Here is a 17698-nt window from a genome sequence, read left to right as displayed (position 1 = left end):
GATCCTAATGGTGAGATGACTTGTTTATGTGACGGGATATTTTGAGAAAAGATCCTCTGAGTATCTATAAATTTAAATTTACAGGTGCAATGTGCAGTTTAGAAATAGAAGGCACAAGTCAGACCAGAACGCAGACATAAAGCCTTGCCTAATTACTTATCCTTTTTAGAGGGTATAAGATACCCTGAAAGGGAACCCTAAGGTTCTTGTGTGTGTGCTTGTGTGTCATAGTAATTATCTCACTATACTACTGACTGTATTGTGAATACTTTCTGTTGATTTAAGTGCTATCAGGCAGATATTAAGGGGTGAATATTTGCTCAAATCAGTTAAATTCAATTCAGTACACGAGAGTTCTTGTGAAGAACTTCATGGCCCTGAATTTGGGATGCTAGCACTGAAGGGATCTTGCAATCCCTGTGTCGAGAACTTTGGGTTTTCCGACCTCCAAATCTCCTTCAACTTAATGGTGATCCCCTAGTGCGAACTGCTGTGACATCAACAGGCTGTCTCAGCAGCCAATCTAAAGGCAGAGTTCTCACAGTGAACAAGGATGTGCGTAAGCCTTTGAAATTTGAACTTTTTAAAATTGTTAGAGAGAGCAATGGGGAAAAGGCAAACCTGAAATAAAGATGCACAAACCTAAAAAAACATTTTTTGGAGAAGTTCCTTAAAAATGTTAATTTTTACTAAATTTACTACAATGGACAAATTTCATACTGCACAAAATTAAGATCAGTTTTCCAGGCCCTTAACATTTGTTTAACAGTCAATACGCTGTTAAAATCCCAGTTACACCTAATCCCTAACATTTAGTGGGGAATTTAACAGCGTAATTACTGCGGAAGAGCCAACGTTTTTTTGTCTGTTGCAGTGATTTACGAGATTTCACTGATTGTCGGCTCTGTGGAGGGGGCACAGCACGGCCAGTGACATTGACAGATGCAACGTCAGGATTTATGCTTGCGCATGCGGCAAATCCCGAAATTGCGGTAAGTTTCAAGTGCGGTATGACGGTGTACTCCGAGAATACGCCATCATACCAACTGCAAATTCAGGGCCCGTGGTGGCAGGGAAGGTTGAGAAAGTGGTTAAAAAGGCAATAGGGTTCCTGGGCTTCATAAATAGAGGTATAGAGTACAAAAGCATGGAAATTATGATGAACCTGTATAAAACACTGGCTCTGTCTCAATTGGAGTTTTATATCCAATTCTGGGCATCGCACTTTAGGAAGGATGTGAAGGCCTTAGAGAAGGTGCAGAAAAGATTTACAAGAATGGTTCCAGGGATGAGGGACTTCATTACATGGATAGACTGGAGAAGCTGGGGTTGTTCTCCTTAAAGCACAGAAGATTGAGAGGAAACATAGGAACATAGAAAAATAGAAAATAGGTGCAGGAGTAGGCCATTCGGCCCTTCTAGCCTGCACCGCCATTCAATGAGTTCATGGCTGAACATTCAACTTCAGTACCCCATTCCTGCTTTCTCGCCATACCCCTTGATCCCCCGAGTAGTAAGGACTTCATCTAACTCCTTTTTGAATATATTTAGTGAATTGGCCTCAACAACTTTCTGTGGTAGAGAATTCCACAGGTTCACCACTCTCTGGGTGAAGAAGTTCCTCCGCATCTCGGTCCTAAATGGCTTACCCCTTATCCTTAGACTGTGACCTCTGGTTCTGGACTTCCCCAACATTGGGAACATTCTTCCTGCTTCTAACCTGTCTAACCCCGTCAGAATTTTAAATGTTTCTATGAGGTCCCCTCTCATTCTTCTGAACTCCAGTGAATACAAGCCCAGTTGATCCAGTCTTTCTTGATAGGTCAGTCCCGCCATCCCGGGAATCAGTCTGGTGAACCTTCGCTGCACTCCCTCAATAGCAAGAATGTCCTTCCTCAGGTTAGGAGACCAAAACTGTACACAATACTCCAGGTGTGGCCTCACCAATGCCCTGTACAACTGTAGCAACACCTCCCTGCCCCTGTACTCAAATCCCCTTGCTATGAAGGCCAACATGCCATTTGCTTTCTTAACCGCCTGCTGCACCTGCATGCCAACCTTCAATGACTGATGTACCATGACACCCAGGTCTCTTTGCACCTCCCTTTTTCCTAATCTGTCACCATTCAGATAATAGTCTGTCTCTCTGTTTTGACCACCAAAGTGGATGACCTCACATTTATCCACATTATACTTCATCTGCCATGCATTTGCCCACTCACCTAACCTATCCAAGTCGCTCTGCAGCCTCACAGCATCCTCCTCGCAGCTCACACTGCCACCCAACTTAGTGTCATCTGCAAATTTGGAGATACTACATTTAATCCCCTCATCTAAATCATTAATGTACAGTGTAAACAGCTTGGGCTCCAGCACAGAACCTTGCGGTACCCCACTAGTCACTTCCTGCCATTCTGAAAAGTCCCCATTTACTCCTACTCTTTGCTTCCTGTCTGACAACCAGTTCTCAATCCATGTCAGTACACTAACCCCAATCCCATGTGCTCTAACTTTGCACATCAATCTCTTGTGTGGGACCTTGTCGAACGCCTTCTGAAAGTCCAAATATACCACATCAACTGGTTCTCCCTTATCCACTCTACTGGAAACATCCTCAAAAAATTCCAGAAGATTTGTCAAGCATGATTTCCCTTTCACAAATCCATGCTGACTTGGACCTATCATGTCACCTCTTTCCAAATGCACTGCTATGACATCCTTAATAATTGATTCCATCATTTTACCCACTACCGATGTCAGGCTGACCGGTCTATAATTCCCTGTTTTCTCTCTCCCTCCTTTTTTAAAAAGTGGGGTTACATTGGCTACCCTCCACTCCATAGGAACTGATCCAGAGTCAATGGAATGTTGGAAAATGACTGTCAACGCATCCACTATTTGCAAGGCCACCTCCTTAAGTACTCTGGGATGCAGTCCATCAGGCCCTGGGGATTTATCGGCCTTCAATCCCATCAATTTCCCCAACACAATTTCCCGGCTAATAAGGATTTCCCTCAGTTCCTCCTCCTTACTAGACCCCCCGACCCCTTTTATAACCGGAAGGTTGTTCGTGTCCTCCTTCGTGAATACCGAACCAAAGTACTTGTTCAATTGGTCCGCCATTTCTTTGTTCCCCGTTATGACTTCCCCTGATTCTGACTGCAGGGGACCTACGTTTGCCTTTACTAACCTTTTTCTCTTTACATATCTATAGAAACTTTTGCAATCCGTCTTAATGTTCCCTGCAAGCTTCTTCTCATACTCCATTTTCCCTGCCCTAATCAAACCCTTTGTCCTCCTCTGCTGAGTTCTAATTTTCTCCCAGTCCCCAGGTTCGCTGCTATTTCTGGCCAATTTGTATGCCACTTCCTTGGCTTTAATATTATCCCTGATTTCCCTTGATAGCCACGGTTGAGCCACCTTCCCTTTTTTATTTTTATGCCAGACAGGAATGTACAATTGTTGTAGTTCATCCATGCGGTCTCTAAATGTCTGCCATTGCCCATCCATAGTCAACCCCTTAAGTATCATTCGCCAATCCATCCCAGCCAATTCACGCCTCATACCTCATAGGAGATTTGATAGAGGTGTTCACATCATAAGGGGTCTGGACAGAGTAGATTGAGAGAAACTGTTCCCAGTGGCAGAAGGGTTGAGAACTAGAGGACATAGATTTAAAGTGATTGGCAGAAGAACCAAAGGCGACATAAGAAAAAAGCATTTTTATGCAGCGAGTGATTAGGATTTGAAATGCACAGCCTGAAAGAGTGGTGGAGGCAGATTCAATCACTGCTTTCAAAAGGGAGTTGGATAAGTACGTGAAGGAAAAAGATTTGTAGGGCTACGGGGAAAGGGCGGGGAGTGGGACTAGCTGAGGTGCTCTTGCAGAGAGCCGGCACGGGCTCGATGGGCCGAATGGCCTTCCTCTGTGCTGGACCCATTCTATGGTTCATGACTCTTCTCTGGATGTTCCTAATACAGTTGTTGCCAATCTGTTGCACAATGTCCTTTTTAAATTGCTAATTAGTTGTTTTTTTATAAAAAAGAAGAAATATCTGATTTGCCATTTTATTCTATTTTGTCTTGTTTAAGAGTTTGGATTGGGTTAAATATATAGATAGTGAGGTGAAGTTGTTACAGTAACCCACATAGTAACAATGTTTCTCATGGCAGTTGTGTTAATCGTACAGGGTGACAATTAAATGTAGAATAATGGACTGATGAGAATGATTGCAAACTAATACAACTAATTAATGGGCTCAATTGCCATTAGAAACCACAAGAACAAAACTGGAACAGTTAATTATTACACGAATGTTGTGGTGAGATTATTCTCAGTGTAATTACTCTTGTCCATTTTTTTGTTACAGTTTATTTCCCCAGGTGTTTCCGTGCTCCCAGTGTCAAATTGATGAGGCACCTGTCCTCACTGTTAAGCCAGCTGATATAAAAAAATACATTTAAAAAAAGGAAGACTTGCATGTATATAAAATGCAGTTATTTATGGAGGCCTCCCTCTAGGGTTATACATCGTCATGGTAATGTGCAGGGCACTACTAGGAAATAGCATTGCTCTCTTTATGTATATATTAATTATATATATATATATAATAATTTATTCATCATGCTAGCAATTATTTTATAGTTCAGTACTTGAATGGCTTTGATGTTAAATTCGAGAGTGTAGGTTCTGAACACAACCCACAATAGGCCACCAATTAGACAATATAACATGGGACAGTAATTAGCTGGGACAAATAAGTGCTTTTAGGAATATAACATTTAAATCGTAATATCAGAAAATATCATGAAAAAGTCACAAATTGGGAAAGCTCCTAATTTGCATCATTTAAATAGAATGGTACATTGAACACAGGAACAAGGGAAGCTATTCAGCTCCTTGAGCCTGCTTCAATCAGATCATGGCTGATCTGTAATTCCATTTATCCAACTTTAATCCATATCCCTTGATACCCTTACCTAAGAAAAATTGATTAATCTAAGTCTTGAAAGTTTTAATTGTCCCAGCAACCACAGCCTTTTGCGGGGGCGGGGGGAGAGATCCAGATTTCTACTACCCTTTGTGTGTAAAAGTACTTCTTGATTTCATTCCTGAGTGGCCTGACTCTAATTCTAAGATTGTGCTCCCTTGTTCTGGATTCCCCCACCAGAGGAAATAGTTTCTCTGTATCTGTCCTATTGAATGCCTCTCTCTGATCAGTTATGATGCCTCTGTATAGTTATTACTGTGTGCAGTACCAAACCACATGTCGCCTTTAAAGTGTAGAATGTACTTTCTTTTCTAAAATGTAATAGTATTGGGCAGAATGTAATTCCCTTTGTGGCATTGCTAAATGTGCCAAGATGTGATACTAATGCTACTTAGCAGCATGAAAAGGAATAAGGCCGTTCCTTTCACAGTAACTGGAAAGCATTTTGCAAATACACTCAGGAAGACAAATTCATCTGTTTTTTTTTAACTTCTGGTCTCTCTTTATTCCAACTCTCTACAACTGATTGTCTCTGGATGTCCCTGAATAGATACAAGCACAGCAATGTTCCCTCTAAGCAGCGCTTTGTTCTGCGTGGCCTGTTTCTTTCAATGCACCGTCCCTTTAAATTTCTGCACATGCGCGGTATTTCCTGTGTAAAAGTTTGTGAGTAGCCTGCGCGGGACCTAGCAGATTACTGCGCGTCCGTGCATGCGCGCAGCTTAACGGGAACATTGAAACACAGGCCTAATGTCTCAGTCAATTAGCTAGCCTCTTAGTGCCTACCCACTTAAATTCCACCATCTAATTCAATTATCATTGCATTGTCCATCAGGGGGCGCACACAATGCTGAAGACACAAAGAGAGCAGGCAAATATCTGTTTCTGGTATAAGAAACAGTCTTCATCAGTCATTGTCACACAGGACTTTACCCTATGATGCACTTGGAGAGCTACACCATCATTATCACTAGGTCCACTGTTGCTGACAATCCATTGGCTCTGAATGGCAATTGTATTGATTTAATAAAGTGTTTTTCAATTAATATTTTTCCGTTTGTTGTGGGTAATAGTCCCATCCATTGAGGAGGTGGCATTGCTCCACTGTGCTCCTGTACATTTGATGGCAGGTTAAAAGCATGTTGATACTATGTGTATCTACAACAACAACGCCTATTTATATAGTGCCTTTAACATAGTAAAAATGTCCCAACGTGCTTCACAGGAGTGACACCGAGCCACATAAAGAGATATTAGGACAGGTGACCAAAAGCAACTTAAAGAAGGAAAGAGAGGTTTATGGAGGGAGTTTCAGAGCTTAGTGCCTAGACAACTGAATGGTGGGCGATAAAAATCAGGGATACACAAGAGCCAGAATTGAAGGAGCACAATGGCCAAGATGGTCAATTGGTACAAAAAGGTCCATCTTAAAACCAGATAAATAGGTGCAAGTTAATTACTGGGCATGAATTTAGACAAGGTACCATAAATATAAGACCAAACTTCAACCAGAAGTTATTCTGAGCCCTTAGATTAGTGTGTTTTTTTTTTAAAAGGACACAATCTCGAGTAGTGGTTTGCTCAAAGACCACTCTACATGATGCTGCACTGGGAAGGGTTGAGATATGCTTGTGTTCCCATGATATCTTGGTTCTTGGCTTCAGTTGCACGACACCAGGAAGCGGCTGAGCGACCCTTTTGCTTGTGCAAGGGATCTTGGGCGATATGCTTCCTAAACTACCTTCCCTCACTGGAGAGCAAGGTATGCGGGAATGGCACCAAATGCCAGCTCCGGCAACATCCACTATTGGGAAGGCCTTAAATAGAGCCCATGGGTACATGGAGCAGTGGGGCCTACTAAAGGCCACATGTGAGGGGAAGATGGGCTGCGGCTAGCCCTTGGGGTGGACCCTGAATACCACAAACTCAGATTGAATTGCTGCCTGTAACCCACTACAGCCGAACCAGGAATGTTTGTTGCTGGGTGATGATAGAAAATGTCACAGCACCCAACACAATATTGGGCTTTATTGGATGGCGAATGGGAAAGTAAATGGTGAATTCGGTAATCTCTTTATCCCATTCTGTAATACCAGTTTAGCACTGTGATACTGAGAAACATTGTTAGCATCACCAGTGAGGTTGGCACTAATAGCAGCAATAAAATGTTGCTAAATACAATGATTTCAAAAAGGAAAAAACTCCCCAAGAAATCCGGCATTTCCTTTTAGAACCCATGTGGAACCCAAGCCATGTGACTGCAGTTACATCAGAAAGTCACTGGGCTTCTCAGACATTTCCAGTAGTTAACAATCTTTAGAAGGTTTCGGAAAATAGAACCAATGGGTGCACTCAAAGAGTCGTAACCTAAAGGGCTACGGACCTAGTGCTGGAAGGTAGGATTAGGCTGGGTAGCTCTTTTTCAACCGGCACAGACACGGTTGGACGAATGGCCGCCTTCTGTGTCATAATTTTTCTATGATCATGAATCTATGAAGTCCGTCAACAAAACAAAATACTGAGAAGTGACGGGGTTAATGGCAATAATGTAAAATGGGGATAGCGAGTTGGCGGCCTGTTTTACATCACCAGATTTTTAGAATAAAAGCAAGCGAGATGCGACGCGCTATTACCCGTTTTACACCATTGTGCAAAAGTCAAAATTACCTCCACACAGAATGCGAGGGCTTTTTTTATGAGGAGGGTGGGGGTGGGGTTTTAGTGGTGTATGTACAGATCACTGTACTTAGCGTTTGTAGGTCATTGGGAGCTTAATAAACTGTGCAATAACTGCTGAATGCTGTGTCATTCTTTTCTGAAATGGAATAACTGCACCAGAAGAACACTAGTCTGCAAGGCCCAGACCAGGAACAGCCCACCAGTTCATTGTGTACCAGCACAAAAGCTAAAATATACAGAACCAGCTTCCAGGGTTTATGTCATTTTACTGTGTTTTACAACTTGGTAATTGAAGGTTAATTTAATTGTGTTGTCCGTTAGGTGTGGAGTTAAAGAGATTGTAATATAAAATACTATTCTGGGTGTACAAAAGTACAAGATGTCAACAGAATGATATCAAGTAGTTAAAAGCAGCTCTATGTAGAACAATGAAATCTTAACGCTTTTTCAATAGTGGCTGATGAAAGTAAAAGCATTCGAAAGGAGCAGGCAGCAGACTGGATGAAATTAAAACTCTTTTACAATCTTCGTGGGTTTTTATGCATCAAGGACATCGAATGGTAGTTTTACCATTTCTGTCTGTAATTGGTAATGCATCAACTTGGGAAGATAACAGTAACACAGGAGCAAAGTTCCAGACTTGCATGCAGCACGGATGCAATTGCTGCTTTGGTGTTCTGTCCTTCAGTGTTTGGGATGAGATTTATTTTTAAATTTTGCAATGAGTACTTGATAAGTGGGTGATCCCAGGCTCTTTGTGTCATGGGAGAACTGTTATCTTTCTTCTTCCATTCCCATCTTGCATTTTTCTGGCTGGATAGCACTTTGTCGGCCGGCACGGACACAATGGGCCGAAATGGCCTCATTCCGTGCTGTAAATTTATATGATTTTGTGTTGTACATTGTACAGCCATCAAATTGTAATACTTTATTTAGCATTAATCTGTATTAATATGTTACACTGCCTTTTTTTCTTTTTGGTTGTTTAATTTTTTGCACATAGCCTGTATAAAGATACAGTTTTAAATTATTTTAGGTTAAGTTGGACGTACAAAATTTTACCAGTGTAAAATCGATGGGTTCTTCAGTTCTCGTGGTCTGATTGAGTTGCCCCTTGAATTATTACATCACCTTTTAAATGTTTCTGTATTTCCCCATGCAAAACATTAATCATATATTATATCTAAAAGAAGAAAAAAATGCTTTCACTTTACTTTTTGATATGATTTAGGCAGATATTAAAAATAGATTTAAGTTAATGATTAAAGACTATTCTTTCCATGGTTAGTTAAGATGGTATCTGAATTTTATTCGGATCCTTGTCTTATGTTTTTAATCCTTGTTTTTTGTGTGTGGAAATGGGATGTTCAGTATTTTCCACCGTGTATTTTCGGAGTAATTTATTTCTCTGTATTGGCCTTCCTCTTGGAATCATGTATTTCTTAAAATACACACACACACACACGCACATACAAACTGCACAATTCACAGCGTCAAGACTGTCAACAGAGTTTTAAGCAATTACACCAAAAAAGCAAACTGTTCAACTACTTGGTAAATAAATATGGACTCCAACCCCCTCAAACCCAGGGCCTCATCTGTAACATTGCTTCCAGTGGGTGACAGGGTCATTCACACTGGTTTTGCTTCTAATCTGCAACTCTTTGATTCTGTCTGTGATTGTTCTTAAAAATAAACTTTATTCAAAATAAAAGGCTTTGCTGTGTTATTGGAAATGGAATACCATTCGCTCTGTCTGAATGATTTGATGCACTCTGTAAATGTACACTGTTCAATCAATAGAATTTGGAATTCTCTCCCAAAGCCATAGAATCTCTTGGTTCCTTCAAAAGCTTTTTAAAAGTGTCTCTTTTTGATGATTGCCTTTTGTTCCCATTTCTCCCCAGCCATTCCCATTTTTTTTTGCTCAGCACTTTTATCATCCCTATAAAGTGCTTTGAGATAGGATTCTTAATGCAAGCTATTGTTTAATTATGTTATTTAGCTTCACTGGATGGTTATGTTCATATTTTTAAACATTTTGTAAAATAGATTGTGGTATACTTCACTTCCACACACAAATAGACAACAACAATAACATTTATATAGCGCCTTTAATGTATAATGTCCCAAGGCGCTTCACAGCAGTGTTATAAGACAAAACAAATAAATTTGACACCGAGCCACAAAAGAAGAAATTACAGCAGATGACCAAAACCTTGGTCAAAGAGGTAGGTTTTAGGAGTGTCTTAAAGGAGGAAAGAGGTGGAGAGGTTTAGGGAGGGCGTTCCAGAGCTTGGGGCCTAGGCAACAGAAGGCATGGCCACTGATGGTTGAGCGATTATAATCAGGAATGCTCAAGAGGGCAGAATTAGAGGAATGCAGACATCTCAGGGAGTTGTGAGGCTGAAAGAGTTTACAGAGATAGGGAGGGACGAGGCCATGGAGGGATTTGCAAACAAGGATGAGAATTTTGAAGTCGCAGTGTTGCTTAACTGGGAGACAATGTAGGATGGCGAGCACAGGGGTGATGGGTGAGCAGACTTGGTGCGAGTTCAGACACGGATTGCCAAGTTTTGGATGACCTCAAGTTTACGTAGGGTAGAACGTGGGAGGCCAGCCAGGAGTGCATTGGAGTAGTCAAGTCTAGAGGGTAACAAAGGCATGGAAGAGGGTTTCAACAGCAGATGAGCTGAGGCAGGGACGGAGACGGGTGATGTTATGGAGGTGGAAATAGGCGGTTTTAGTTATGCCGCGGATATGTAGCCAGAAGCTCATTTCAAGGTCAAATATGATGCCTAGGTTGCGAACAGTTTGGTTTAGCCTGTGATAGATGCTGGGGAAAGGGATGGAGTCAGTGGTTAGGGAACGCAGTTTGTGGTGGGGACAACGGCTTCAGTCTTCCCATTATTTAATTGCAGAAAATTTCTGCTCATCCAGTACTGGATGTCGGGCAAGCAGTCTGCCAATTTAGAGACCATGGAGGGGTGGAGAGAAGTGGTGGAGAGGTTGAGCTGGGTTGAAGGGACAAGATGAGCGTGGAGAGGTCAAGAGGGGAGGTCAGAGAGAAACCAGAGAAAGATGCGAGTTTAGAATTAGGGCAAGGGGGAACTTCAGAGGAACTTTGCCCCGTGGGCTAGAGGAAGGAATGGAACTTGCAGTGGCAGATGAACAGATGGTCTCAACCTTTGATGAGACGATTCTGATCATTTGATATCGCGCTCCTTATTTTAACTACATTACATCACCTGATCACAGACAAATATATATGGATAATATGTGATCTGCAATAAAAAAAACAAAGTGCTTAAAATGTGGAGCATATTAATCAGCATCTGAGAGAGAGATGTGAGTTAATGCTTCAGGCGTGATCCTTTGTAACCCTTCATTAGAATAAATTCACACTCAAAACATCTAAATTACATTTCCCTTTCAGGTGTTGACAGGGTTACTGTGCGTTTCCATCATTTTGTGTTCAGGTCTGGGCCATAAAAGGAGCGACGAGCAGCGTGGAGGCATGCCACTGCAAGGTACAGAGCGAGCTGGTGCAGGAGGGCGACGGCTGTGAAACATAGAAACATAGAAAAATAGGTGCAGCAGTAGGCCATTCGGCTCTTCGAGCCTGCACCACCATTCAATAAGATCATGGCTGATCATTCCTTCAGTACCCGTTTCCTGCTTTCTCTCCATACACCTTGATCCCCTTAACCGTAAGAGCCATATTTAACTCCCTCTTGAATATATCCAGTGAACTGGCATCAACAACTCTCTGCGGCAGGGAATTCCACAGGTTAACAACTCTCTGAGTGAAGAAATTTCTCCTCATCTCAGTCCTAAATGGCCTACCCCTTATCCTAAGACTATGTCCCCTGCTTCTGGACTTCCCCAACATCAGGAACATTCTTCCCACAACTAACCTGTCCAGTCCCATCAGAATCTTATATGTTTCTATGAGACCTCCTCTCATCCTTCTAAACTCCAGTGAATAAAGGCCCAGTTGATCCAGTCTCTCCTCATATGACAACCCAGCCATCCCTGGAATCAGTCTGGTGAATGTTCACTGCACTCCCTCAATAGCAAGAACGTCCTTCCTCAGACTAGGAGACCAAAACTGAACACAATATTCCAGGTGAGGCCTCACTAAGGCCCTGTACACTGCAGTAAGACCTCCCTGCTTCTATATTCAAATCCCCTAGCTATGAAGGCCAACGTACCATTTGCTTTCTTTACCGCCTGCTGTACCTGCGTGCCTACTTTCAGTGACTGATGAACCATGACACCAAGGTCTCGTTGCACCTCCCCTTTTCCTAGTCTGCCGCCATTCAGATAACATTAGAGACACACCTGGGAACTACAGACCCATTAGAGAGACACACCTGGGAACTACAGACCCATTAGAGAGACACACCTTGGAACTACAGACCTATTAGAGACATGCCTGGGAACTACAGACCCATTAGAGACACACCTGGGAACTACAGACCCATTAGAGAGACACACCTGGGAACTACAGACCCATTAGAGAGACACTCCTGGGAACTACAGACCCATTATAGAGACACACCTTGGAACTACAGACCCATTAGAGACACGCCTGGGAACTACAGACCCATTAGAGACACACCTGGGAACTACAGACCCATTAGAGACACACCTGGGAACTATAGACCCATTAGAGACACACCTGGGAACTATAGATCCATTAGAGACACACCTGGGAACTATAGACCCATTAGTGATACACCTGGGAACTACGGACCCATTAGAGACACACCTGGGAACTATAGACGCATTAGAGACACACCTGGGAAATACGGACCCATTAGACAGTCACACCTGGGAACCACAGGCCCATTAGAGACACACCTGGGAACTATAGACCCATTAGAAACACACCTGGGAACTATAGACCCATTAGAGACACACCCGGGAACTATAGACCCATTAGAGACACACCCGGGAACTATAGACCCATTAGAGACACACCTGGGAACTACGGACCCATTAGACAGTCACACCTGGGAACCACAGGCCCATTAGAGACACACCTAGGAACTATAGACCCATTAGAGACATACCTGGGAACTATAGACTCATTAGAGACACACCTGGGAACTACGGACTCATTAGAGACACACCTGGGAACTATAGACCCATTAGAGACACACCTGGGAACTATAGACCCATTAGAGACACACCTGGGAACTACGGACCCATTAGAGACACACCTGGTAACTATAGACCCATTAGAGACACACCTGGGAACTACGGACCCATTAGACAGTCACACCTGGGAACCACAGGCCCATTAGAGACACACCTGGGAACTATAGACCCATTAGAGACACACCTGGGAACTACAGAGCCATTAGAGATACAGACCTGGGAACTACAGACCCATTAGAGACACACCTGGGAACTACGGATCCATTAGACAGTCACACCTGGGAACCACAGGCCCATTAGAGACACACCTGGGAACTACAGACCAATTAGAGACACACCTGGGAACTATAGACCCATTGGAGATACACCTGGGAACTACAGAGCCATTAGAGACACAGACCTGGGAACCACAGACCCATTAGAGACACACCTGTGAACTACAGACCCGTTAGAGACACACCTGGGAACTATAGACCCATTGGAAACACACCTGGGATCTACAGGCCCATTAGAGAGACAGACCTGGGAACTACAGACCCATTAGAGAGGCACCTGGGAACAACAGACCCATTAGAGACACACCTGGGAACTACAGACTCATTAGACAGTCACACCTGGGAACCACAGACCCATTATAGAGACACACCTGGGAACTACAGACCCTTTAGGGAGACACACCTGGGAACTACATATGTATTAGAGAGACACCTGGGAACTACAGACCCATTAGAGACACACCTGGGAACTACAGACCCATTAGAGGCACACCTGGGAACTACAGGCCCATTAGAGACACACCTGGGGACTACAGAACCATTAGAGACACACCTGGGAACCACAGACCCATTATAGAGACACACCTGGGAACTACAGACCCATTAGGGAACTACATATGTATTAGAGAGACACCTGGGAACTACAGACCCATTAGAGACACACCTGGGCACTACAGACCCATTAGAGGCACACCTGGGAAATACACCTGATGAAGAGTGACGTCATCAAGATCCAGGTCGGTGATTGGAGCATGGGCAGATACAGCAGGAGCAGCGAGGTCGGGGCAAAGGAGCGGTGAGAGACTGTGGAGGGACGTGATCAGGGCCCAACGGAGGCGCGAGTTCGGGGCCAGGGGCCCAGGGGCAGCATGGACCAGCCTACACCGCGATATGTGTGCGCACTAGATCCGTGCAGCAAAGCTGGTCTCCAGTTGTCTTGGGTAATCCTTGCCACTGGACCAAGACCTAGCTCTGTCAAGCCCGTGTGGTGGCTGGTGTGCAACGGCTATCCCACATTAAAAAAATTCACGCACAGGCATCTTCCACCCATCAGGATGTAGTTCAGGTCCTTCATTGAAACTCCTGTAAACTTGTCCTTTTTTTGGCATGGAAGCAAGTCATCCTTGTTTCAAGGGACCACCTATGATGATGATTACTTCAGATTTACGGAAATGGAATCAGTCTTGACCAGTATCGTGAAATGGGCTCACAGTGAATCGACAGCGCATTTTACACTGCGCCCGATTCTCTTTCCCATTGCAGTCGGTGTAAAACGGGCTGCTGATTCTATGAGCCCATAGCTGGTGAAAACTAATTTCATTGCACCTCTATAGTGTTTGCCTTATTTCCTTTTAACTCCGGTGTATCTCATTGCCAGCAATATCATAGAATCATAGAAATTTACAGCACGGAAGGAGGCCATTTCGTCCCATCGAGTCTGCGCCAGACGATAACAAGCTATCCAGCCTAATCCCACTTCACTCCCACACACAAATGTGTGGTCTTTAGCCCTGTAGTTACGGCACTTCAAGTGCACATCCAAGTACAGGTTGTACCTCTCCAGTCCGGGACTCTTTGGTCCGGCAACATCCCTGGTCCGGCATCATTCCCGACGGGGGGTCGCAACCCATGCTGTGTCCTGGGGCTGGCAGCTCCTCTTCTGCCCACTGCCTCTGGTGTTCCCTCCTTGGTTGGGTGATCACGGAGAGGGAGCGAGGAGCATGGCGGCTGACTGAGGCACCGAAACTGGGCCTGAGAAATGCTGCTCAGTAGGCCTATCCGCATCGCATGCACAGACGCGGCCGGGTCATTATCAGCAGCATTGTCAGCAGTACCTGGTAAGTCGAGGATGCTGCTGACAATGCTAGGGTCGGCGTGACCTCCCATGGTCCGGAAAATTCTCTGGTCCGGCACCGGTCAGGTCCCAAGTTTGCCAGACTGGAGAGGTACAACTGTCCTTTTTAAATGTGGTGAGGATTTCCGCCTCTACCATCCTTTCAGGCAGTGAGTTCCAGATCCCCAGCACCCCCTGGTGAAAAAATTCCCCCTCAAATCCCATCTGAACCTCCTACCAATGATTTTGCTAAGGGAAATAGGTCCTTCCTATCCACCCTATCGAGGCCCCTCATAATTTTATACACCTCAAAAAGATCTCCCCTCAGCCTCCTCTGTTACAAAGGAAACAACCCTAGCCTACCTATTCTTTCCTCATAGCTAAAATTCTCCAGTCCAGGCAACATCCTCATAAATCTCCTCTGTACCCTTTCTAGTGCAGTGAGTGGGGTGGGGGGGGGGGGGGGCTTTGGATCATGGTGAGGGGGGGGCTTCGGATCATGGTGAGAGGGGGCTTTGGATCATGGTAAGGGGGGCTTTGGATCATAGTGAGGGGGGGCTTTGGATCGGGGGGAGGGGTTTTGGATCGGGGGAGGGGGGTGCTTTGGATCATGGGGAGGGGGAGGCTTTGGATCGGGGGGGAGGGGGAGCTTGATTGCTTGAGGGGTCAGGTGGGGCAGCACTCCTGGTCCTGTTGGTCCACAAACTTAAATTGAGTTAATGACAACAGATGAAAGTCAGAACCGGTGGGCGGGGGGTGGGGGAGAGAGAGAATTTTAACCCGGTGGGGGGGGGGGGGGGAGGGATAGGTTAATTTTCAAAAATCTGAAACTTCACTCCAACCCGCTTCGAACGCATCCACTTCCAATTTTAACAAAGACGGGTTGGGAGCAGGTGACTAACCTGTTCCCACGAGGAGGGTCAGTTATCTAAATGTGATAATAACACTGTGTGCCTCAAATTTTATCAGACTTATAGATTTAACACCTCCAGCATGGGTTTCCCAAGGGTTGGGAAACCCGACAGCTGAAGGGAGGCGAGAATGGCCAGACCCAACAGGTAAGTGCGGGCACGGACTGTTTCATTATCTGAGGATTTGCGAATGGAACTGAACACTGCATAATCATTAGCAAACATCCCAACTTCTGACCTTGTGATGGAGGGTAGGTCATTGATGAGGCAGCTGAAGATGGTTGGGCCTAGGACACTGTCCTGAGGAACTCCTGCAGCGATGTCCTGGGGTTGAGATGATTGGCCTCCAATCAACCCAACATCTTCCTTTGTGCTAGGTATGACTCCAGCCAGTGGACAGTTCTCCCCCTGATTCCCATTGACTTCAAGTTTACTCGGGCTCCTTGATACCACACTTGGTCAAATGCTGCCTTGATGTCAAGGGCAGTAACTCTCGCCTCACCTCTGGAATTCAGCTCTGGATGCTCTGGAAAATTTCCCCTTACTTGTAGGTTCCAGACTCTTTCCGAGAGGGAGAAATCTTTCCCACAGATTGATGCCCACATGTTTACACAGTAACTGTTTCATGTTTTCTCTCTCAGTTGGCCTGGAGAGTGGAGGAAGAGTTGGATGGATAGATATGCTCCCTACTTCCCCCACTGAGTGGAAATATTTTGAGTGTCAGCACACTATTTGTTTGTCATATATAAAATCTCACCAGAGTTCTGAATAAACAATATAAGAACGCTCAGGGTCAAATTTGCTATAAGTTGGCATTGGTATTTCAGGTCATTCAGATGACTGAATGACGAGCAGGTGGGTTAATCTGATCGGTACTTGATTGTTGGGAACTGCTTCGGTAGTGGGGGAAACTTTTAGAAATGATAATCCGGGACAAAATGAACATTCACTTGGACAAGTGTGGATTAATTAAGGAAAGCCAACACGGATTTGTTAAAGGCAAATCGTGTTTAACGAACTTGATTTAATTTTTTGATGAGGTGACAGAGAGGGTTGATGAAGGCAATGCAGTTGCTATAGTGTACATGGAATTCCAAAAGGTGTTCAATAAAGTTCCACATAATCGTCTTGCCAGTAAAGTTGAAGCCCATGAAATAAAAGGGACAGTCGCAGCATGGATACAAAGTTAGCTAAGTGACAGGAAACAGAGAGTGGTGAGCAGTTGTACATCAGACCGGAGGAAGGTATACAGTGGTTGTCCCCAGGGGTCGATACTAGGACCACTGCTTTTCTTGATATATATTAATGATGTGGCCTTGGGTGTACAGGGCACAATTTCAAAAATTTGCAGCTGACACAAAACTTCGAAGTATAGTGAACAGTGAGGAGGATAGTGATAGACTTCAAGAAGACACAGACAGGCTGATGGAATGGGCGGACACGGGGCAGATTAAATTTAATGCAGAAAAGTGTGAAGTGATACATTTTGGTAGGAAGAATGAGGAGGGGCAAAATAAACTAAAGGGGACAATTTTAAAGGGGGTGCAGAAACAGAGAGACCTGGGGGTAAATGTGCACAAATCGTTGAAGGTGGCAGGGCAGGTTGAGAAAGCAGTTAAAAAAGCATATGGGATCCTGGGCTTCATAAATAGAGGCATAGAGTACAAAAGCAAGGAAGTTATGATGGACCTTTATAAAAGACTGATTAGGTCTCAGCTGGACTATTGTGCCCAATTTAGGAAGGATGTGAAGGCTTTCGAGAGGGTGCAGAAAAGATTCAAGTCATATCTTCCGAGAGTACACAACACACAACCTGTAAGATGGCTGCAAGTTCCGGAAACT

The sequence above is a fragment of the Pristiophorus japonicus genome, chromosome 8, assembly GCF_044704955.1.
Source record: "Pristiophorus japonicus isolate sPriJap1 chromosome 8, sPriJap1.hap1, whole genome shotgun sequence".
Classification (NCBI taxonomy): Eukaryota; Metazoa; Chordata; class Chondrichthyes; family Pristiophoridae; genus Pristiophorus; species Pristiophorus japonicus.
Note: the sequence above shows the minus strand (reverse complement) of the source record.